A 25,114-nucleotide genomic window follows, 5' to 3' on the forward strand; every position below is an offset into this window, starting at 1 on the left:
AAGACCAGTTATATCATTCAGGATACTCCATACTAAGCTGTAAAAAAAAGTACACATCCTCAGGAAAAGTATGATATAAGCAGAGAGTTCCTTCTCACTTTTCCCTTTATCCTCAAGTTCTAGAAGCTCAAAGCCTCCTCTCCCTCTCTACATCTGTCTAAAATCTTTCTATTCAGGCTGCACATTTCACAATTAAGTGACCTGTTTAGCATTCCTAGCCCGAGTCAGTTCATTTCATATCAAATGAAACTGGTCTATATTTAAAAGGAGGAATTCATAATGTCCCAGCATGATCTAAAAACTTAATCACTGGGTTGAGAGCGCCCAGCCCCCGGTTCCCCTAACATGCCTTTTCTCTCTGGCTTTGACTCACAATCATGTGTTTTTAAAATGGACAAGAGGATGAGCATAAAAGCAAAATTGCTGGTGACTAAGAATAGTAGCCAGCGATCCTGGGAAGAAGGCAGTGCTCCAGGGCTTAGCAGGAAAGCTGTGGAGGCTTGTGCACTGTGGTCATGCAAGCCAGCATATGACTGGAGGATTGATGTGACCTCTGAAGAACCGAAATCCCCAGAGCTGGTGTCTGAATCCTCTATGATTAGATAAACTTGCCATGTTTGTTAGTGGCTTATGTGTAGATAGGAATATTATATGGTTTTACTTTCTTTCTACTTTTTACTTATTATGAAGTTCATGAGAGGTCAGGATCTGTTTTCCCAAATTTACTGCTGCGTCTCCATTTATCAAATAAGATGTACTGTAGTAACTTCACGTTGTATTTATTATCTGAATGACTTGAATACAGTCTGTAAGTCAAAGTGAACCTGAGGATTATCTCAGCTATCCTAGTTTTGGAAAATTGGGCTGGTGCTTAGGTCCTTAGTGCAAAGGTAATAGTTATTATCATTGAGCCTGGAAAAGTAAAGTACCTACTCAAGCAGATAAATGGAATACTTGGACTTTGCAGCAAACTGACTCCAGAGCACCTGATTCACAGTCAAGGGTTACTTATATATTAAAAATAATAGCTAATAACAATGAAAGTTTATGACTCAGCCACTGATCACTTAACCTGCATTATAATTTAATTACCATGATAACCCAAAGGGGTAGCTACTTTTCTTAGACCTATTTTACAGGTGAAAAAACTGAGGCATGGAGAGGTAACTTGCCCCAAATGGTGTAGTTTTTAGTAGTCAAGCCAGGATTTGAACCTAGGATCTAAAATAGGTTAATATATCTACAGCAGTCTAATCTTTTAACTGACCTGTTTGCTAACCTTTACCCTAGTCATCATGATGGAGTAATTTGGAAGAAAATGGAATGAATTTGTACTTAATCCAAATTATTTCTTGAATCAGATAAAATCTCCAAATGTAATGCAGTACATTTCTTGAGAAGAGGACAGTACTGCTTAATGACTGGTAAAGATCACATGTCTTAGGACCATCTTGATTTACCTTGGGGCCTTGAGCAATTCACAGAGTTCCTTTTCACTCACTAAAGTGTCTGTGCCCAGTAGACTATGTGGTTACCCTGTGAACATATTTGTCTCTACCAAAAATGCCCAAACTTCTCAAAGCTCAGGTGTCTAGGAGTTCCCACTGTGGTACAGCAGGTTATGGATCTGACATTGTCTCTGCAGCAGCATAAGTTGCTGCTGAGGCATGGGTTCAGTCCCCGGCTGGGCTGCACAGAGAGTTGAGGATCCAGCATTGCTGCAGCTGTGGCATAGGTTAAAACTGTGGCTTGAATTTTATCCCTGACCTGGGAACTTCCATATGCCATGGGTGTTGGGGAAAAAAAAAAAAAAAGCTCAGGTGTTTAGAATAGAGGCTACATCAATGAAGAGACTGGTTTCTTCATCTGACCCAGGACTTTCAGAATCAAGACCAGGCTGCTGCTTGACTACAAACGAGCTGTCCAGGCACCTCTGGATTTTATGCACAAAGGTGATCCCTGATTGGCCAAGTAGCCTCCTATCTTACTTTTCCCTTATTAGAGCAGTGAAGTAACAGCACAGTCTTCTGAAGTTGGATGGCATTCAGGGGGATATGTAACACCGTGTTCCCAGGGCTCTGGGCATCTGGGCAGAGATTTTAGCATCAGTTTGGACTTGCTAGGCTGAGAGAATCCTGTGATCTGACACGTGTTGGCTCAGCTGTTCCCGGTGTTGTCCAGAAGCTCGGTGACCCTTTCTGGGCTTTAAAGTGCTTCTCAGACCTCAGGAGCCTTTTATCCAACCCATGTACCCTACGGAAAAGCAGTCCTGGGGCCCTGTCCTTGCTGGCAGGACTGGTCAGTCTCCTCTGGTCCTTTGGGTATGTTCTTCTGAAATATACGACTTCAGGGACAGACCTTTGCATAAGAGTTAAATACCCCTCCCATGTGAGTGATGTCTCTTCTAATTGTAAATGGTAAAAGCATTGGTTGAACTGGCTTAGGCAAAACAAACAGACACACAAACAAATCCATTCTGTGTCTTGGTTCAGATTCCTGCATGAGATATAGCTAGTTACAGGATTTCAAGTGATGTCTTTGGAATCTATCTCTTTATTTCCAACTCCTGGCTGTTTTTCCCTGTGTTTGTAGATGTGCAGCCACAGTGATCAGAAGCAGGTCCAAGCTTCCATGATTCTTCATGCTTGAGACCTGAGAAAGACCACTTCTCTCTGCATGCATTTCAGCCCTTAAATAAGTGCTCTAACCAAACTGGGGATGAAGGAGGAGACAGTTAACACTTAAAAAGTTTTTATATGCTAGTTGCAGTTTAATGCTTCATTTATATATGTTAGTTGATTTAATCTCTCCACTGGCCCTATGAGAGAGGAATTAGTATTATTATCTATATTTTATAGATAAGGAAACTGAGCTACAGACAAACTAGGTAATTTGTTCAAGGACATATAGCTTGTTATTGGTGAGTGGATATTTTAACCCAGTCTTACTGTGGAGCTCATGCCCTTGACTCTACACTGTATCTTAAGACAATTAATGAGTAGTTCCACCATATGAGGAAGACACATTTTTCTAAAATAAGACTTTTCATTCAGACAAATAAATTAATAGTGATAGAGGTCACTAATGTTGTTCTATAGACCTAGATCATACTTGTGTGGGTCACTGAACTCTCTCTGATTCTTCATCCTCATTGTAAGGAAGGTATTGGTCTAGATAAGGGTGTGAAATACACAACGCCCATACCACAACACTCTTATGCCCATAATGTACCCAAGCAGACCCTGCTAATCTTCCATCACATCATTTGTCCCTTAGATCTGGATGCAGCCTTAGGATCCTTCTCAACACACTAATCCAGGCAGCCTTATTAACTGGATATAGTTTACACGTGAAAATGAAACCTGTTGCCATTCTAAGATCGAAAGATCTCTACAGGCATTTCCAAGGCTTACATTTCAGAATTCTTCTAAGGCAGCTGAGGCAGTCAGAAAGGCTTTTAGATCACAAAGCATAATCATGAGAGTTTATTAGATGCTCCTGAGAAAGGATTCCTAAGAATCCTTCAAGAGTTCTCTAACTTCTGCTTCAGTTCATCCTGATGAAGTGTTTGGTTTGTTCCATTCTTTTCTTCCTCTTCCAAGAAATGGTGATAACATACCACAAACCTCTCTTGTTATATTCTCTCATGTGTTTACCCCCACTCTCTGAAGTGCTTTCCATCAGAACTCCTGAGACAAGCCAGCAGTTGCAAATGGGCCTGGGCCTCAAAAATAAACCCATGCACATATTTTTACCTGGGGAGCTTGAAAAAAATTCTTTAGAGGGCCTTAGCCTGTTCTCAGTAGCCCTGGGTAGTACACTCTCCCACTTTATGAGAAAATTGAAACTCCAAGAGATAAAAGACTTTTCTAAAGTTATACAACTGGAAGTAACCAACTTGAGTCCTAGATCTCAGGCTTCTTGCAACAAATCTACACATGTCTATTGAGCTTTTACAACCCAGGCTGCGTGCTAAAAGCTGAGGGTTTGGAAGAGGCTTAAGCCAGTGTTGTCTCTCCTGGCAGGTATTTTCTATTTGGCAAGATGGAACAAATATAAAACACTGATGAGATAAAAAGTAAGTGGTCTCAGACAGTGAAAGACAAACATCATAATGATATCACTTATATGTAGAATCTACTAAAAGGATCCAAAGAATGTATTTGCAGAACAGAAACAGATTCACAGACTTTGAAAAACTTATGGTTACCAAGGGGGTCAGGTTGGTGTGGAGGGCATGGACTGGGGGTTTGGGATTGACATGTGCACCCTGTGGTATATGGAATGATTGGCCAACAGGGACCTGCTCTATAGCACAGGGAACTCTACCTAATATTCTATGATACTCTATGTGGAAAAAGAATCTGAGAGAATGGATATGTGTATATGTATAACTGAATCATTTTGTTGTATGCAGAAATTATCACAACATTGTAAATCAACTATACTTCAATAAAACTTTTAAAAAATGAAAAATAAAATACAGAGACTCTTTCCCTCCAAACAAAAAAGCAGTGTTCTATGAGTCCTGAAATTCCCTTTAGCTAGTGTGTAGTCTCAAGGGTAGTGCTTTCAACCTCTCTGGGATGCATTCCCTTTCAAAACGTGTCTAGCATATAGATCTGGAGTAAAAAGTTTCAAAAGAAGCAAGACCTGTGGGAGGAAGGGAAGAAGATGGTTAAGTCTTTTCATTGCTTTCTCTTGCTCATTCTTCTGACTCATCCTTTACATGAAGCTCTAACCTCACTTCCACAGGAAAGTGTTCCCTGATGGCCACATCTCACTCCTGCACTCAGATTTGGTCCCCCTCCTGCCCAAGTGGCTTTGTCCAGCTCCTATGTTAGACTTAAGTAAGTGGCCGTTAAGCAATCTGTCTCTCACCTGGAGTGTAAACTCCACGGGGGTTAAAATACATCTGTCCCTTCTCCTTGTGTCTTCAGGATTTAGTTCAGTACTTGGTGCATAGTATCCCTTCAGTATATGTATTAAGGAAAGAAAAGAGGGAAGGAGGAAAAAAGAGAAGTATATACACCTTAGATCTTAACCTTAATAATAATTCAAAATGAGACTAAAATTCACTGAGCCCTTATGAGGTCCCAGAGTGTTTCTCTCATTTCTGTAGGATATAGGTTTTATCCTCCCTATTTTATAAATAAGAGATCATGAAACTGAGAGGGTAGAAAAAGGTGTTCTATGCATATGGAAATCAAAAGAAAGCTATTTTATCATATCAGATAAAATAGACTTTAAAATAAAGACTGTTACAAGGGAAGTTCCCTCATGGCTCAGCAGATTAAGGATCAGGCACTGTCACTCCCCTGGCTCTGGTTACAGCTAGCTATGATGTGGGTGGGTTCAATCCTTGGCCTGAAAATTTATGCATGCCATGGGTGCAGCAAAAACAAACAAACAAACAAAATGTTTCAAGAGACAAAGAGGGAAACTATATACTGATCAAGGAATCATCCAGAAAGAAGATACAGCAATTAAAAATACATATGAACCCAACATAGGAGCACCACAATATATAAGGCAAATGCTAACAGCCGTAAAAGGAGAAATCAACAGTAAAAAAGAGATCAAAGCCCAGAAAGGTTTCATAACTCACAAAGTCACCCCATTATCAGGCAATGCATAAGAGGATTTGAACTCAGTCTGTCCAACTCCAAGGTTCATTCTGGGGTGTGTATCATTCAAGAACAGAGTTTCTCAACATTGGCTCTATTGATGTTTTGGGGCACATAATCCTTTATTGTCAAGACTCCTTTGTGTGCTGTTGGATGTTTAGCAGCATCCCTGGACTCTACTCACAAGTGCCAGGAGCACCTTTCCCTATCGCTATTTCCAAAAATGTTTCCAGCCCAGGCCACATGTCTCCTGAAGGACAAAAATCATGCCTAGAGATTTTATTCATGCCTTAGAGTAATAAGCCACATCCTAAAAATAGCTGATTAAAACTCATAATTTCTCAAACCATATTTTTTCCTAATCCTTAAGTTTATCTTAACCTTCCTTGGTTGAATTCAAATTAAGGAAACTTTCAAATCCTAGTAAACTCTTTTTTGGTTACACTCTCTCTTTGGACTTTTTAGAAACTTGACAATTAGTAAGTTCCTACTAACCCCCAGCCCAGCCTGGTGTCATCTTTGAATCTGAACAGCAAAGAGAATAGCCTCAGTTTCAAGGGAAGCCAAACGTAAAAGTGATGGTTCAGATTGAAATGAGGCATTTCTGCTTTGCTACCTCTTTTTCATTCATAGCAGTCACCAGTCCAAAGACAGTTATAAAATTAAAGGTGTAACTAAATTTTGTCTTTTCTATCCAACTCATTTTTATAGGTTAATTCACATTCAGTGCAAAGGGGAATTTTTTTTAAAAGCTGAAATGTTTCATTAAGATTTTCTAAACAAACTCTTTAGAATGACACGATGGTCTATAATAATAGGGAAATTGGTGACACCTGGTGGTGGACCACATAAAACTTCTTAGAGTTTAAAGAGGGGGTTTTATTAATTTTTTTAAAAGAATACTCTGTGCTCTTTCATTCGAGTACTGTAAAGTATTTTTGGCTCACAGCTGTTTTAATGGGCAGAGAAAATGGGTTGGCTGTGGAATTCAGAACAGCTAACACATTTTTTCTTCTGGCATGTAAGAACCATGTGCAGGCAGGGACAGGAGGTAGAGGCCAATCCATGTGCTTATAAAATCTCCATCAGGAACTGGCTTTCTCTCTTACAATTAGAAAGTTAAGCTTGGGTCCTTATAGAATGTGGTCTACCTGGAAAGGCTATGGCTTGGACATAGTTGCTGCAAGGGAGAGTCTGGTGAGATGGGAGATCAGTGCCATTTGGCTGGTGTGGCAAAGGATGTAGTCAAGAGAGGCCAGGTTGGTACACATAACAGGCATTTATCACAGCTGCCTTTCACTACCTGCTCTGCTAAAGTTCAACCTGGAATTTCTAGGCAGTTGTCTCAACGGAGTGTGTGTGTGTGTGTAGATGATGGTGCTTAGAGATGCCCTTCAATAGTCACAGGCCCTCAGAGTGAAAGCTGACTGCCTCAGAGGTAAATGCTTCTCTTGTTTTTACAGACGCATTGTGTAGATTTGAATCCTGGGCTGATCCATAATGCTATTTCCCTGCAGTCAACCCTGACTCAGACTCTTGCTAATGTTTGTGTCCTTTGACTCCTTGTAGCTGCTGAAATTAGTTCCACTAGAAGATGCCTAGAAATCCTGCTACTGGAAGAGAGTTTTATGTGGAACAGGGACAGAGCTGCCAGGAAGGGCCCTGCCTTAATATCTGGGATATAAAGCCAGCTGAGAAATAGTCCTGTATTTGGGGGTACAAAGTCCCCGGGAGACGGTGGTCATGTCAGTGTTGGGTTTGGTGCTATAGGGAGAGAGAACACTAAGTGCAACTGGTCATGAAGGAGGGCTGGGCCAGTGGAACTCACCATACCTGGAAGTGCACAAAGTTTCCACCTTCCATGAGTTTGGTTGACCCCTGTATCCTAGGAGTGGTCTTGCCTTAGGGAAACTGTTCATCTGAGGGCTTCTTCTGACCTCAGTAGCCTTGACCCAGGTTCTCTCTTGACTCACAAAACTTCCTCACCTTCCTGACCTTGTACCTTCTTTGGGGCCATTGTTCTCTGCAAACCCTTCTCTTGCTTGTCTCCTAGGCTTTTTTAAAGGCCTCTGTCCTGACCGCACTCAAGTTCCTGATAGCTTCTTAACGTCTCATTTATCATCAAGCAGAAATATTGGAAACAACCTAAATGTCTGACCATTAGAATTTGGTTAAATATATCGTGGAATAATATACAACAACAAGAAGTGATGACATAGGAAATTCTTTTAAAATATATTCACAATTATTTAGTAAGGCAGAAAAAAAAAAAGATGATAAAAGAGTATACATAATATACTCCAGTGGCCACAGCCACATCTTGCTACTTTGAGATGACACCAGAAATTGTCCCAGGAAAGTACTGAATAAAGGGGTTGAGGGGGCCTGGCTTCACCTAATAGGATTCCAAATACACAAAACACACATATACCCACACAAAATGGAGTAAAATACTGATGAAATATTCACCAAAATGTTAACAGTGATCACCTCCAGGTATTCATAAACATTTAATATTTTATAACCTAAAAAATGTATTTATAAAATCTAGCCTCAAGGCAGTCTAGTGCAGAAATAATAGTCTTTTCAACAAATGGTGCTGGAGCAACTGGATATTTATGCAAAAAAAAAAAAAAGAGAGAGAGAAAGAAACTAGCACTGAGTTTTACCTTTCACAAAACTCAAGTCAAAATGAATCAGAGACCTAAATGTAAGATGCAAAATTATTCAACTTCAGAAAGAGGACATAGGAGAAAGTCTAAATGATCCTGGGTTTAGTGATGACTTTTTAGATCCAACTCCAAAAACATGATGTGCAAAAGAAAAAAAAATGAAAAATTGGATTTTATTAAAATTAAAAACTTCTGTGAAAGGTACTGTTAAGAAAATGAAACGACAAGTCACAAATTAGGAGAAAATATTTGTAGAACATATATCTTATCAAGGACTTAATTGTATCCAAAATACATTTTTTTAAAAAATCTTAAAATTTGACAATAACAGAACAACTCAATTGAAGAGTATATAGACATGTAGCTTAGGAAGATTGTAGATGGAAAATGAACATATGAAAAGATGCTCAACATCAGATGTCATTAGAGAATTGCAAATTAAAACAACACTCAGATACCACTACATACTGTTAGAATGGCTAAAATGTAAAACACTGATAATACCAAATGCCAGTAAGGATGTGGAGCAACAGGAACTCTTATTAATTGATGGTAAGAATGCAAAATAATACAGCCACTCTGGAAGGCATTCTCTAATTATAATCTGTATTCTGGAAAACAGTTTGTCAATCTTTTACAAAGCTAAACTTAGCATCCTATGTGATGAAGCAAGTTTCCCCTAGATATTTATTCACATGAGTTGAAAACTTATATATACACAAAATATGGTCCACAAATGGTTATACACCTTATTCACAATGCTAAATACTGGAAGAAACCAAGATATCCATCAGTAGTTGGATGAATAAGCAAACTGTGGTACTTCTAAACACTGGAATATTATTAATAAAAATTAAATGAACTATAAAGCCATGGGAAACATGGAGGAACTTTAAATATATATTGCTAAGTGAAAGAAGCTAATCTCAAGAGGCTAATTTTTGTGTGATTCTAATTATCTGACATTATAGGGAAGACAAAACCATGGAAATAATAAAATGATCAGTGGTTTCCAGGGCTTCTAGAATGATGAAGGAAGGGAAGAATGAATAGGTGAATCTTAAGGGATGTTTAGAGCATAAAACTATTCTGTGTGATACTGTAATGGTATATATATGACCACATGCATTTGACAAAACCCACAGAATGTACAACTCAAAGAGTGAATCCTAGTGTAAACTATGGACTCTAGTTAATAACATTGTATCAATACTGATTTACCAGTTTTAATAAGTGTATCACAGCAATGCAAGATATTGGTAATTGGGCAGTATGTTGGTTTTTTAAATTGTCCTTAAAATTTTTTTAAATCATCCTTTTCCAACTTACTGAAATGCTAACTTCATCACATAGTAAGCTTTCTTATATACAAAAACTGATATTACTGAATGGGAAAATAGACAAATCCAGAATTACAACTGGGGACTTCAGCACCCTGCCCAGCAATTGATAGTACTACTAGATTAAACATCAGCAAGGATATAAAATATAAGATATATCTTATAAGGATATAAGAACAATGCCATTAATCACCGGGATCCAGGTGACCTTTATAGAGCACTTACTTGGTATTCATAAGACAATCAACACAATAACAGCAGAATACACATTCTTATCATGCACTGATGGGACATTCTTCAAGATAGACCATATTCTAGGTCATAAAACAAACTTCAGTGTATTTTAAGGAATTGAAATCATACAAAGTATGTTCTCTGACTCTAATGGAAATGTATTTTATGGTGGAGGGAGGGAACACATGTAAACCTAAAACTGCTCTAAGAAATAATTGTTCATTTATTTAAAAAGAAATCTGACCTCCAGTAAAGCCTTGAAAACTCTCTTCTGACCTTTGGACTCATGCAAACCAATCTGGCTTCTCATCCACTCACTACCCTGTGATAAGTGCTCATGAGAAGGCAAGCCATAGTGGTGGGAAGTCTAAATGTCTAGTCCTCTCAAAATAACCAAAGGAAGAACCTGGGGATGGGGTTGCCTGGCGTTCTTGGTCATCTCTTCTTGTCTTTTTCTGGACATCTTCAAATAATGAGTCAAGGTGAAGGTGATAGAGTAAATCTCCAGTTAGGACGTATGGCTGCCTTTGGACTCATATGCCTTCTGAATTGTTTTCAGATGTGCATATGTGAGTTTATCATTGTTAACCGCCTGAGATAAGAGCCATTAAGGAACCTTGGAAGAGATCCTCACATGAGGGTCACAGACACATGTAGTGTTATTAATTCTGTTTATGCTTGAGAAAAACTGTGGCTCAGGGAGTCTGAGTAGTTTGGCCAAGGACACACAACTGGTGATCACACACAGGGACCCTGCAGAGACCAGAAATCACAGTCTCTGCTCTGTTAAGGCGGGACTTCCACAAAAAGGGCCATTTCAGCATCCAGCAGTCCTACTACATGACAGCTCCTTTCTGGCTTCCCTTGCCTCCTTCAACTCTTACTCTACATTGAAGCTCCATCACTGCCCAGAGTAGGCTGACCTCACCAGTGAATGTTAGGATACTTTCCTCTCTACCCCTAAAGAGACCTTACTGATGATTTAAGGTCAGGCAGAGACAGTCTCTCTTCTGAATCCTTGCCTCATGTTTTTGCTTTTAATTCCCTGAAGATGATGACTTTTCTTGGTTATCTGATATGATGTCAGGTGCTTGGGTAGTACTCAATAACTTCTAATGAATTAATGAATGATACTTTTATCAAAACAGTTATTTCATGCTAACATGTTGTCATTGTCACTTTTAGTAAGCACATTTTTATGAAGCACGTACTAATCCCAGGGAACCATGAATGAGTATACAGCAGTCAATATGACAGGTGACATCCCTGCTTGCTATCTCCTGGAGAGACAGACAGTAAGCAAATAACAACATTTGTAGTATGTTTAATTTTTTAATTGAATTTTTATTCAGATAATTGTAGATTCACATGCAGGTATAAGAAATATATATCCCAGATGTTAATATTGCAGGGTCTATATTGTTCCAGAATCCAGCTGTCTTCTAGTAGCAGGATTATAGTACACTGTCACAGCCAGGATGGTGACATTGGTACAGTCCACCTGTCTTTTTAAGAATTCCTCAGTTTTACTTGTGTGTGTGTGTGTGTGTGTGTGTGTGTGTGCATGTGTGAGAGAGAGAGAGCACATGTGTGTCTATTTCTGTACAATTTTGTCATACGTATGCTTGTGTATCTACCACTACATTCAAGAAAGAGAACAGTTCCATCACCACAAGGATCCCTTGTGTTGCCTTTTCTAACCACCTTCCTCTCCCACCTTGTCCTGAAACCTTGTGCAACCAGTGTTAATGTCCTCCTTTTCTATAATTTTGTCCTTTTTAAGAATGTTATATAAATAGAATCTTACAGGATGTAATCTTTGGGGTCTGGTTTTCTTTCTCAGGGTAATTCCCTTCAGATTTATCCAAGTTACACTGTGTACCAATATTCAGTTCTTTAAGGAGTTCCCTGGTGGTTCAGCAGGTTAAAGAACTGGCATTGTCACTCCTGTGGCTCAGGTTTGTTCCCTGACCTGGAACTTACACATGCCATGGGTGTGGCCAAAAAAAAAAAAAAAAAAACCCATATTCAGTCCTTCTAATTGTTGAGTAGTAAGCCATGGAATAGATGGAGGACATTTGTCTAAGAATTCACTCACGGAAGAATATCAAGACTGTTTTTGATTCATAGCTTTCAGCAATGAAACACAATTTCAGGAAACACCCATATACCTACCACCTAAATTCTACCATTAATTTTTCAATTCATAGACTTTATTTTTAGAGGAATATTAGATTTACTGAAGAAATAGCCAGTGTAGAGTACACATATACCCCTTCTCCTCTATACAGTTCCCCCTATTAGTCATATCTTGCATTCATGTGGTAACTTTGTTGCAACTAATAAACATAAATTGATATATTATTAACTAAAGTCTATAGTTCACATTAGGGTTCACCCTGTGTTGTAGTTCTATGGCTTTTGTCAAATGTTCAGTGTCATGTATACCCCTTTATAGTATCATACAAAATAGTTCCAGCACCTTAAAAATCCTCTGTGCTCCACCTGTTCATCCCTCCCTTCCTCCCACTTGGGATCCCTGACAATTACTGACCTTTTTACTGTCTCTGTAGTTTAGCCTTCTCTAGAATGTCATATAGGTGAAATCATACAATATGTACTCTCATCAAACTGGCTTCTTTCACTCTGCAGTATACATTTAAGGTTCTTCCATGTCTTTTGTCACTTACTAGCTCCTTTCTTTTTTATTGGTGAATAATATTCCATTCTTTGGCATTTCCACAGTTTGTTTATCCATTCAACTCCTGAAAGACGACTTGGTTTCTTGAATTTCTGGCAATAATGAATGAGGTTGCTCTAAACAATTGCGGGTGGGGTGGTTTTTGTGTGAACGTGTATTTCAACTCATTTGAGTGATACCTGGGGGCACAATTTCTGGATTAGATGGTAGAGTGGGTTCAGCTTTGTGAGGAACTGCTCAGCTGTGTACAGAGTAACTTTACCATTTTGCATTCCCACTGTTGCTCCACTGCCTCATCAGCATTTGGTGTTGTCAGTATTTGAATTTTAACAACTTGGCTAAATTTATAATTTCCTAGTGATATTTGATGTTAAGCACCTTTTCATATGCCTTTTTTTGCTGTCTGTATGTCTTCCTTGGCAAGATGTCTTTTCAAACCTTTGCCCATTTTTAAGGTTATTTGGTTTTTTTATTGTTGAATTTTCAGAATTCTTTATATATCTTGTATACAAGTTCTTTTGTTTATCTTTTGAAAGTGATTTTTATTTTTTTCATTATAATTTGTTTATAGTGTTCTGTCAATTTTCTACTGTACAGCAAAGTGACGCAGTCACACACATATATACATTCTCTTTCTCACATTAGCTTCCATCATGCTCCTTCACAAGTGACTAGATATAGTTCCCTGTGCTATACAGCAGGATCTCATTGCTTATCCACTCCAAATGCAATAGTTTGCATCTACTAACCCCATACTCCCAGTCCATCCCACTCACTCCTCCTCCCCCTTGGCAACCACAAGTCTGTGTTCCATGTCCATGAGTTTCTCTTCTGTGGAAAGGTTCATTTATGCCATTTATTAGATTCCAGATATAAGTGATAGCATATGGTATTTGTCTTTCTCTTTCTGACTTACTTCACTCAGTATAAGAGTCTCTAGTTCCATCCATGTTGCTGCAAATGGCATTATTTTGTTCTTTTTATGGCTGAGTAGTATCCCATTGTGTATGGATAACACATCTTCCTAATCCAATCGTCTGTCGATGGACATTTGGGTTGTTTCCATGTCTTGGCTATTGTGAATAGTGCTGCAATGAACATATGGGTACATGTGTCTTTTTCAAGGAAAGTTTTGTCCAGATATATGCCCAAGAGCGAAATTGCTGGGTCATGTGGTAGTTCTATATATAGTTTTCTGAGGTACCTCCATACTGTTTTCCATAGTGGTTGCTGGGAAAATTGGACAGCCACATGTAAATCAGTGAAACTGGAACACACCCTCATACCATGCGCAAAAATAAACTCAGAATGGCTTAAAGACTTAAATGTAAGATAGACACTCTCAAACTCCTAGAAGAGAACATAAGCAAAACATTCTCTGATATCAACCATACAAATGTTTTCTTAGGTCAGTCTCCCTAGGCAACATAAATAAAAACAAAAATAAATCAATGGGACCTAATCAAACTGATAAGCTTTTGCACTGTGAAGAAAACCATTAAAAAAAAAAAAAAAAGACAGTCTAGGGAATGGGAGAAAATTTCAAATGATGCAACTGATGAGGGCTTAATCTCTAAAATATATAAACAACTCAACAGCAAAAAAAAAAAAAACCCAACAACCCAATTGAAAAATGGGCAAAAGACCTGAATAGACATTTCTCCAAAGAAGATATACAGATAGCCAACAAGCACAAGAAAAAATACTCAACATCACTAATTATTAGAGATAATAGAATTAGAGATAATTTTGAAATGCAATCAAAACTACTATGAGGTACCACCTCACACCTGTCAGAATGGCCATCATTAACAAGTCCATAAATAACAAATGCTGAAAGCGTGTGAAGAAAAGGAGCCCCTCCTATACTGTTGATGGGAATGTAAATTGGATATAAGTTCTTTAACACATATGTATTTTGGAAATATTTTCTCCCATTCTGTGGCATGCTTTTTCATTTTATTAAATAGTATTTCACAGAGCTAACATTTTTAAACTTTAATCAAGTCCAATTTATCAATTATTTTCTTTCATGGATTGTGTTTTTGGTGTTTTGTCTAAGAAGTTTTACCAAATCCAAGATCACCTAGATTTTCTCTTGTCTTCTAGAAGTATTATAGTTTTGCATTTTATATTTAGACATATGCTTCATTCCAAGTTAATTTTGTGAAAGTTCTAAGGTGCACATTTAGATTTTTGTTTTGTTTGGTTTGGTTTTTGCTTATGGGTATTTGTTCCAGCAAGATTTGTTGAAAATGCTATTCTTTCTCCATTGAATTGCCTTTGCTCCTTTGTCAAAAGCAGTTGATTCTTGATGCAGATGTTCTTCTGGTCTAGTCATCTATTCTTTCTCCTATGCCACACAGCATTGATTATTGTAGGTGTTTTTTACCAACTTGAAGAAGTTCCTCTTTAATCTTAGTTTGCCTAGAGTTTTTAAATCATGAATGGCTCCTCTCAAGTTGTATATATAAAAAAAAAATCATGAGGCTCTTGGATTTTGTCAGATGCTTTCTCTGCATAGATTGCTATAATCATGCAATTTGATGTGTTTAGTTTGTTGATGCGGTAAGTCACATTGCTTGAATTTTGAATAATGAACCAAATTTGCACACCTAGCATAAATTCCAGGTACATACTTGGTCGTGACTAGTGACCAAGTAGTGATCGGGTATACATTTGGTCATGGTGTATAATTCTTTATTTACATTGTTGGACAAAGTTTGCTATTGTTTTGTCGAAGACTTTATGCATAAATTCAAGAAATATTGGTCTGCAGTTTTAATTCTGTGATGTCTTTGTCTGCTTTTTGTATCAGGGTGATGCTGGTCTCATAAAATAAGTTGAAAGTGTTCCTTTCTTTTCTATTTTCCTGAAGAGATTGTGTAAAATTGGTGTTAATTATTTTTTAAATGTCTGGTAGAATTTCTAGGAAAACCATCTGGGACTAGGATTTCTTTATTGGAAGCTCTTTAATTACAAATTCAATTTCTTTAATGGTTATAGCACTATCCAGATTGTTTATTTCATGTTGACTGAGTTTTGGTACTTTATTGTTTTGGAGAACCAGTCCATTTCTTCTAAGCTCTAGAATTTATGAGTACAAAGTTATTTGTCATATGCCCTTATTATTCTTTCGCATGTGCTTTTAAATAATGATAAGTATCATAAAAAAAAAAAAAACAAGGATGATAAGGGAAGGCCTCTCTAAGGAGGTGATAGGTGAGCTGAGATCTGAAGGAACCAGCCTCAGATAATTGAAGAAAGCATTCCAGGCAGAGGGAGACATCAGCACAAAGAAACAGAAAAACACCTGGAGCAGGAAAAGCAATAAGGAGAGAGTTGGAGTTGAACCTGGAGAGGACGGGGGTTAGACAGCATGGTGGCCTTGGGTCATGGGAAACTCTTAGTTGCTATTGTAGGTGAAGGGGGCATCATTGCATGGCTTAAAGCAGGAAAAACCATGCCTGAATGTATATTGATAAAAGGTCGCTGTGCCTGCTCTGTAGAGAATGGATGGTAGGAGAATCACAAATCAGAAGACAGGTATGAAACATTGGTGATTTTGTCTCCAAGATGATGGTGGCTTGGCTCCCAGGGGCAGCAGTGGGAGACAGAGCAGGAACATGGTTTGAAAGTACCATTTCTTTCACTCTTTGCCCAACAGGCCTGAATTCCTTCTCCTAAGGGCTAGGATCAGCCATACCCTTTTTGTTGTTCTTCCAGCCCAGTTACCTTTGTTCAGACCATCTAAGGTTTGTGAAATTTAAATAAAGTTCAGACTATCAAAAATCATCTCAGCTATATTTTGGCTTTTCTTCTTAGTCCATTCAAGCTGGTGGCACAAACATACCATACACTGGGTGGCTGATAAATGATAGAAATTTATTTCTCCTACTTCTGAAGTCTGGGAGATCCAAGATCAAGGAACAGGCAGATCTGCTGTCTGGTGAGGGTCAACTTCACGGCTGATAGAGGACCACCTTCTTGCTGTGTCCTCACAAGGGGTCTCTTTTTTAAGGTCATTAATCCCATTCAGAACCTTTTCACTTCCCAAAGACCCCACCTCCAAATACCATCACATTGGAGATTAGGATCTAACCTATGAATTTGGGTGGGGACAACACAGACATTCATCTGTAGTTCAGACCATCTAAATCCATGAAGTTTAAATAAATTTGAGACAGTCAAAAATCAGGACAGCAGTATTTTGGCTTCTCTTCCACCATGTAAATCACGCTAAAAATTTTTGTCTAGGCGCATGATTCACAGCCTCACGTTAGAGGGTTTCTTGAAAAGGCTTCAGCCATTTGTTTTGTCAGAGGTTCAGGCCATTGTTCAGCGTTGAGAGATAACAGGAATACAGTTTAATGTGCTACAGATGTCTGGGACGGTGACTCAGGCTCCTGGCAGAAATCCAAGTCAGGAAACCTGCTGTTGCAATTCGTATTCTTCTTCGTGTCAGTGCCGGAAACAGCCCGCGCTGTAATTGCAGAGTTTATAGTGATGTAAATGCAGCCAAACCCCAAGTGAAGCCTCACAGATGTACATCATTAGGAAAGCTCTCAGCCTGTCTTCTCTGCTGTTCAGAGGCGATTCATTTGCAATCAACTTCAAAGACTCTGTGGACGGGAAGAATGTTCTCTCATGCTGTCGAGCTCACTTGAAAATCTGCCCTCCTGACACTTTGATAAAAGGTAATAACCCAGCTTCTTGTGTTCATAGAATGTGCTTATAATAACAAGCCTGGTATTTTTAAAAAGACCCCAAGTATCTTTAAATAACGGAATACATCATTTTTCATTTGAGCCAATTGTCTGCAGCCCCTCCCTTCTCCTTACTTATTTTCTGGTTAGTAAGGAGGCAGACCCTTGAGCACACAAGTCAGAAAGCCCTGGGTCCTTATTTTAAAAGCTCTATTTCCTAATATGAAAGTCCAAAAAAAAATTTTTTTTGGTCAACTTCAGCGTATAAACTTTTTTGGGGGGGTCTTTTTTTAGGGCCGCACCCGCGGCATATGGCTAGGGTGTGACTCCTAGGCTAGGGGTCTAATCGGAGCTGTAGCTGCCAGCGTATGCCACGGCCACAGAAATGCCAGGTCTGAGCAGCCTCTGCGACCTACACCACAGCTCACAGCAATGACAGATCCTTAACCCACTGAGCAAGGCCAGGGATCAAACCCACAACCTTGTGGTTCCTAGTTGGATTCTTTTCCACTGGGCCATGACAGGAACTCATAAACTTTTTGAAATAGAAAATCGTTATATGTAATTGTAATATTAAATATGCATATTATATATCAATATTTAGCTTTTCTCCTTTTTTAATATATTAAGATCCCAGTGGGAAGTAGGTGCACAAGCAAAGACAGTTCATTACTAAGGGGGTGTTAATGAGTGTAGCTGGGTCTGGAGGGCCACCTTGGGGGTCAGTTGCCTGGGAGTGTGTAGTAGCAGAGAAGTTTTTATCATAAGCCCACAGGGATGCAGGAGGAGGCACAAGTGGGAAAAAGGAGCTGTCATGGGAGATTGGTGACCTCCAGTGAGGGGGATAGCTTGGTTGAGATACGCTTACAGGAAGTGAGACTGAGGAATCCCTCACTCTCCCCCTCCTCCCCATCCTCTGATCTTTTGCTAGGCTCCCATTGGCTGAACCTAACCCAAACTGAAGCCCAAGGGAACCCGCAGATGTTCCTCTACCTAGATCACCTCCCAGGGAAAGGGTAGGGGAGAGAAGGGTGGGAAGGGGATCTGGAGGGACAAATTCATATGTTTTTAAAAGATTTATGTCCTCACATATTAATTTTGAAATATTGCCTATGTCAACTATAGAATTTCCTCAAACTATTTTATTTGAACTCTCTTCATGCATCAGTTTTGTTTTCATCACTAGAACCATCTTTGAGTCACCTAATACAGTTTTAAGAAATCTTCACTTTTTAAATAAAGAACTTCTAAATCTTTCTGTGATCCTATTACTGGAATCTTGACCTGTCTCAAATAGACTTTCATGTATTATTATTTATTTCATTCTTCATATAGACACATGTTTATATACTCTGCTATATTACTACTCACTATTTTACTTTTTTTTTTTTTTTTTGCCATTTCTTGGGCCCCTCTCACGGCATATGGAGGTTCCCAGGCTAGAGGCCCAATCGGAGCTGTAGCCACCGACCTACGCCAGAGCCACAGCAACGCAGGATCCAAGCCGTGTTTGTGACCTACACCACAGCTCACGGCAACGCAGGATCGTTAACCCACTGAGCAAGGGCAGGGACCGAACCCGCAACCTCATGGTTCCTAGTTGGATTCATTAACCACTGCACCACGATGGGAACTCCCACTCACTATCTTACTTCTAAAAATGATTTTAAGAGATTATTTTTAATGCTATTTGTTCTTTGCTCCTAAGAGGTCTTATTAATAGAAAGTATGACGAAATACATATTAAATTTCTTTGTTTCTCCTTTGACCAATTCTATCAGCTTGCCTTAATAAGTGTCCAAAAGTAGGATTGATAGAGGTCACTTCAGAAATGTTGTGCCACTGGAAAATATATAATTGGGGAGGTTTTGTAATGATATAAATGTAAAGCTATTCCTTTTTTCTTCAGAAATCATTTTGTGAAGGGAAACATTGTTTTTCTCAGACATACACTATGCTAAAACTCTAGACCTCAGTTCCCTCATCTGTAGAATAAGAATAATACTAGTTCTTACCTCAGAGAATTCCTGAGAAAAACCAGCACAATGTAATTAACATAAAACTGAGGATATAGTAAGTGCCCAAGTCATTTGGTTTATGTTAATTATTTATCTGTAAGGTTTCTCAGTGGCCCTACATAATCCACAGGCAAAGGGGGTTGCTCAAAATGAGGCAGGTCCTTTTGTTCTCAAGCCAGCAGAAAAAAGTCCAAGCAGAGCAGATTCAACAATAGTATACTGAGAGAAGGAATTGGATGTGTGTAAAATTTAGGCAGAGGATAAACAGGTCTTCATAAACAACCTGTAATCATCCAGGAAGTAGCCTGCCTCCTACCTGAACTCAAACTGGAAATACTGGAATTTATTCACAGCAACCAAATACAAATATTTTTCAACTACACATTTGCGTTTCATTATTGTTAAATCAGGCCTTTAATCTACTACATACTAGTCTGAATAAGAATAATCATCAATAATCTTCAGTAATTTTCTTTAAAGATAGTTCTTTAAAGAAATGGATTATGGGAGTTCCCCTTGTGGCTCAGCAAGTTAAGAGCCTAATTAGTATCCATGAGGATGCGGGTTCGATCCCTGGCCTCGCTCAGTGAGCTGAGGATCTGGCAACTCCCTTTGCCTGGTAAATGGCAGAGCATGGGTGAATCAGTGGTACAGGTCTTGGGTACCAAATGATGCTGTCTTGACTTCCTTTTGATATTGTCTTTTAGTTTCATTTTGGTTCTTTTTCTTGTCTTTCTCATAAAGGTATAATGCAGAAAATTGGAATAACCCATGGAGTTTGTCCAATTATATTTAAGCTAATCAAAGCTTAAATGTAAGCCATTCTTAATACCCTGGCATTATATTTCTAACAGGCAGGTCTTTTGTGGTCCCTTCATACTGAAACTAATAAAAAAAAGCTAATGTGTCATGATTTTCCATTTCAGTGTCTCTTCCACATCATTGTAGGAAAGAAATCTCAATTATCAGAAGACACCTTCCATAATTACAATTATACTTAGTATGTCCAAATATTAAGGGGAAGGGAAAATATGTAGGTCAGTTCTCTTCTACACACACATGTGCATGCACGCACACACACACACACACACACACACGCACACACGCGCACTTATTAACTTCTGGGTAGAGACAGAGATTTTTCCTTACAACAAGGATCTCTATCATCCTAGCTTCTCACATTCCCTAAATCCACTCTAAGGTTTGTGCTGGGAATAGGAGACAAGGAATAGGGGAGTTCTGTCTTGTTCATGGTTTTTGTTTTTGTTTTGTTTTTTTGGCAAATGAGTACTTCAGAATATATCATGATAGAAGCTATATTGCTAAAGGTGTGTGTGTGCACACACGTGTGCATGAATACCTGTGCACACTTGTGCACACATGCTTTGGGATGAAGAGGAGAGAGATGTTGCACCACTGTGCACAGCATCCCAAAGGCATTAGGCAAAAGTGTAAAGTCACATGCCTCAGGGTCCAGGCAGGTCACAGCCTGCAGGAAAGCAGACTGGCCATTGGAAATCCATCACTGTGCTCAGTGGAAATGACACATGCCCTCCATGCTGACATCACAGTCAGAAGCATGCATGTGTGCGTATCAGAGACAGGCACACTATGGCAATTTGGAGAGCCCTTGCCTCTCCTGATAGTTTAACAAGCAAATTAGGGGCTGAAGCATGTCTATAGCTTGGATCTGCCTCAGAGACCATCAGACCTCTCATCAAGGCACAGCTGCTCCTTTTACCAATGAGGAATTTGACCCCCACTGTGGTTACCTAAGGCATATCCTCATGCTCTTGGCTACCTGCCCCATATGAGACATTTTGGTTCCTTCTTGCATATTTTCCCCTCTCCTGTGTAGTCCTGATTGTTTCCTAGATTGTCTTAAAGTGACCAGTTATCCCTCATCTTTGTTGGTTTTACAGGAAGAAATATGCTCAGTGTCTCAAAGGCCAGAATTCTGAGTGATCCACTCACTTGGTCTTGGTGAATTTTTTTTTAAGTTTTATTGAAGTATAGTTAATTTGCAAGGTTGTGATCATTTCTGCTGAACAACAAAGTGACCCAGTCACACATACATACATGTCCATTCTCACTCAGAATCTTTTCCCATATAGATTATCACAGAATACGGGTAGAGTTGTCTGTGCTATACAGCCCAAACAGATAGGCACCACGCATACTGCTTGTTTATTTATGGCAGGTCTTACTCTTTTCATCTGCTTACTTCTGGTTTCAGGAGTAACAGGACGCTCTGTGCCTAATGTATTTGACAGTTTGAGTCCAAACTGCAATATTACATACTTCCAGTAGAGGGCAGGTGTGCTTTTCAAATCACAAGTGTGAGTGTGCAGTAGCTGGGAAATCATTTCAGCTGGCTTTCCCCTAATGCGCCAAGAAAAAAAGAATTCTTGGTTATTTGTTGCTTTGAAGAAATTTAGGCTAGGTTTTTCTTAGCTGAGAGAATTTAAAGGAGAAACATTGGCTTTTTTTTTTTTTTACCTTTTTTTTCCTACTATACAGCGTGGTGACCCAGTTACACATACATGTATACATTCTTTTTTCTCACATTATCATGTTCTATCATAAGTGATTGGACATAGTTCCCAGTGCTACACAGCAGGATCTCATGGATAATCCATTCTGAAGGTAATAGTCTGCATTTTTTTTTCCGTCTCAGGCAATAGAAATTAAATTTGGGGGCAGTGAATGATACACTGAGAAATATTACCTGAGATGACAGATTTCTAAATGTAAATGTGACATTTGGTTTTGTTAATCCCAGGCTGGTTTGGGAGTAAAATCATATGTAGCATAGTGTTCAAAGATTTTTTGATATTCGTGGATGCCTTTATTCAACAATAACTTGAACTAAGAACTTGCTGTGTGATAAGTAAAGTATATCCATTTCTAGAAACTGGGCATACTGCAGAGACAAGAAAAAGCTCCTCCATGAGGTCACAGAATTTACCTTATAAGTAGCAATGAAGTAAAATAAGCGACTACTTAGTAAGGAGAATCTAGTTGCATCAATATTGCTGCAGATGACATTATTTATTCTTTTTTTTAACCACTGAGTAGTATTCCATTGTGAATTAAGTCAGAAAGGGAAAGAAAAATACCATATGATATCACTTATCTGTGGAATCTAAAATATGGCACAAAAATGAACCTTTCTACAAAACAGAAACAGATTCACAGACATGGAGAACAGACTTGTGGTTGCCAAGGGGAAGGGGAGGGAGTGGAATGACAGGGAGCTTGGGGTTAGTAGATGCAAACTATTACACTTAGAATGGATAAGCAGTGAGACCCTATTGCACAGGGAACTATATCCAATCTCTTGGGATAGGACATGATGGAAGATGGTGTGAGAAAAATAATGTATATATATGTATGACTGGCTAATTATGCTATTCAACAGAAATTGACAGAACACTCTAAATTGACTATATTATACCAAACAAACAAAAAGTCCCAAATAAGTGACCGAATGAATGATAACTGATTGGGATACTACTAACTGCTAAGAAGCTATATTAGCGAGTATGGAGGCTGAGGGGCAGTGTGGTGCAGGTAGTGTGAAAAGTGTTTTCTCACAAGGTGATATTAGAGCTGACCCTAATGAAAAGCAGGAGTCAGCCATGCAAACACCTGGGGGAGGGCATTCCAGATAGAGGGGACAGCAAGGAAGAAAATCCTGAGGTGGAAACCAGAGAAGGAATGCCAGTGAAACTGGAGTGAGGTGAGCTAGGAGAAGAGAGGATGAAATATACTGAAAGAGGTGGTGAGCAACCTTTCACCAAGATGTGCAGGCATTGTCAAGGAGCTGTAGTTTGCCCCATAAAATTAGAGACTTTTAGTATTATCCATCCCATTGTTCTCAAAAGTGACAAAAGAATCTCCTGAAGAGCTTGTCACATAGGAGGTCTGCTGGAAATTCTTTTTTTTAATTTTTTTAAATTTTTTTCCCACTGTACAGCAAGGGGATCAAGTTATCCTTACATGTATACATTACAATTACATTTTTCCCCCACCCTTTCTTCTGTTGCAACATGAGTATCTAGACATAGTTCTCAATGCTATTCAGCAGGATCTCCTTGTAAATCTATTCTAAGTTGTGTCTGATAACCCCAAGCTCCCGATCCCTCCCACTCCCTCCCTCTCCCTCCCTCTTCCATCAGGCAGCCACAAGTCTATTTTCCAGGTCCATGATTTTCTTTTCTGAGGAGATGTTCATTTGTGCTGGATATTAGATTCCAGTTATAAGTGATCATATGGTATTTGTCTTTGTCTTTCTGGCTCATTTCACTCAGGATGAGATTCTCTAGTTCCATCCATGTTGCTGCAAATGGCATTATGTCATTCTTTTTGGTGGCTGAGTAGTATTCCATTGTGTATATATACCACCTCTTCCGAATCCAATCGTCTGTCATTGGTTGGACATTTGGGTTGTTTCCATGTCCTGGCCATTGTGAATAGTGCTGCAATGAACATGCGGGTGCATGTGTCTCTGTTAAGTAGAGTTTTGTCCGGATAGATGCCCAAGAGTGGGATTGCGGGGTCATATGATAGTTCTATGTATAGATTTCTAAGGTACCTCCATACTGTTCTCCATAGTGGCTGTACCAGTTTACATTCTCACCAACAGTGCAGGAGGGTTCCCTTTTCTCCACAGCCCCTCCAGCACTTGTTATTTGTGGACTTATTAATGATGGCCATTCTGACTGGTGTGAGGTGGTATCTCATGGTAGTTTTGATTTGCATTTCTCTTATAATCAGCGATGTGGAGCATTTTTTCATGTGTTTGTTGGCCATCTGTATATCTTCTTTGGAGAAATGTCTATTCAGATCTTTTGCCCATTTTTCCATTGATTGATTGTTTTTTTTGCTGTTGAGTTGTATAAGTTGCTTATATATTCTAGAGATTAAGCCCTTGTCGGTTGCATCATTTGAAACTATTTTCTCCCATTCTGAAAGTTGTCTTTTTGTTTTCTTTTGGGTTTCCTTTGCTGTGCAAAAGCTTTTCAGTTTGATGAGGTCCCATGGGTTTATTTTTGCTCTAATTTCTATTGCTTTGGGAGATTGACCTGAGAAAATATTCATGATGTTGATGTCAGAGAGTGTTTTGCCTATGTTCTGTTCCAGGAGCTTGATGGTGTCCTGTCATATATTTAAGTCTTTCAGCCATTTGGAGTTTATTTTTGTGCATGGTGTGAGGGTGTGTTCTAGTTTCATTGCTTTGCATGCAGCTGTCCAGGTTTCCCAGCAGTGCTTGCTGAATAGACTTTCTTTTTCCCATTTTATGTTCTTGCCTCTCTTGTCAAAGATTAATTGACCATAGGTGTCTGGATTTATTTCTGGGTTCTCTATTCTGTTCCATTGGTCTGTCTGTCTGTTTTGATACCAGTACCACACTGTTTTGATGACTGTGGCTTTGTAGTATTTCTTGAAGTCTGGGAGAGTTATGCCTCCTGCTTGGTTTTTGTTTCTCAGGATTGCTTTGGCGATTCTGGGTCTTTCGTGGTTCCATATAAATGTTTGGATTGTTTGTTCTAGTTCTGTGAAAAATGTCCTGGGTAATTTGATAGGGATTGCATTGAATCTGTAGATTGCTTTGGGTAGTATGGCCATTTTTACAATATTGATTTTTCCAATCCAGGAGCATGGAATATCTTTCCATTTCTTTACATCTTCTTTGATTTCTTCGATTAAAGTTTTATAGTTCTCGGCATATAGGTCCTTTACCTCCTTGGTCAGGTGTATTCCGAGGTATTTGATTTTGTGAGGTGCAATTTTAAAAGGTATCGTATTTTTGT

The 25,114-nt window shown here is 38.9% G+C and overlaps 1 protein-coding gene across 3 annotated transcripts in view; it reads left to right on the plus strand.

Moving 5' to 3' along the window:
• Window positions 1–25,114, plus strand: part of SYNPR (synaptoporin) — a 323,587-nt gene that overhangs the window by 45,603 nt on the left and 252,870 nt on the right. The window contains exon 1 of one of the 3 annotated variants that reach the window (XR_002337609.1): window positions 16,462–17,271. The exons of the other annotated variants lie outside the window; for them this stretch is intronic. The gene's annotated coding sequence lies outside the window, so the exon portion shown is untranslated. Of the gene's footprint in view, window positions 1–16,461; window positions 17,272–25,114 lie in introns of those variants that run through there. 3 annotated transcript variants of the gene reach the window in all.

This window comes from Sus scrofa, chromosome 13 (assembly GCF_000003025.6).
Source record: "Sus scrofa isolate TJ Tabasco breed Duroc chromosome 13, Sscrofa11.1, whole genome shotgun sequence".
NCBI classification, from domain to species: domain Eukaryota; kingdom Metazoa; phylum Chordata; class Mammalia; order Artiodactyla; family Suidae; genus Sus; species Sus scrofa.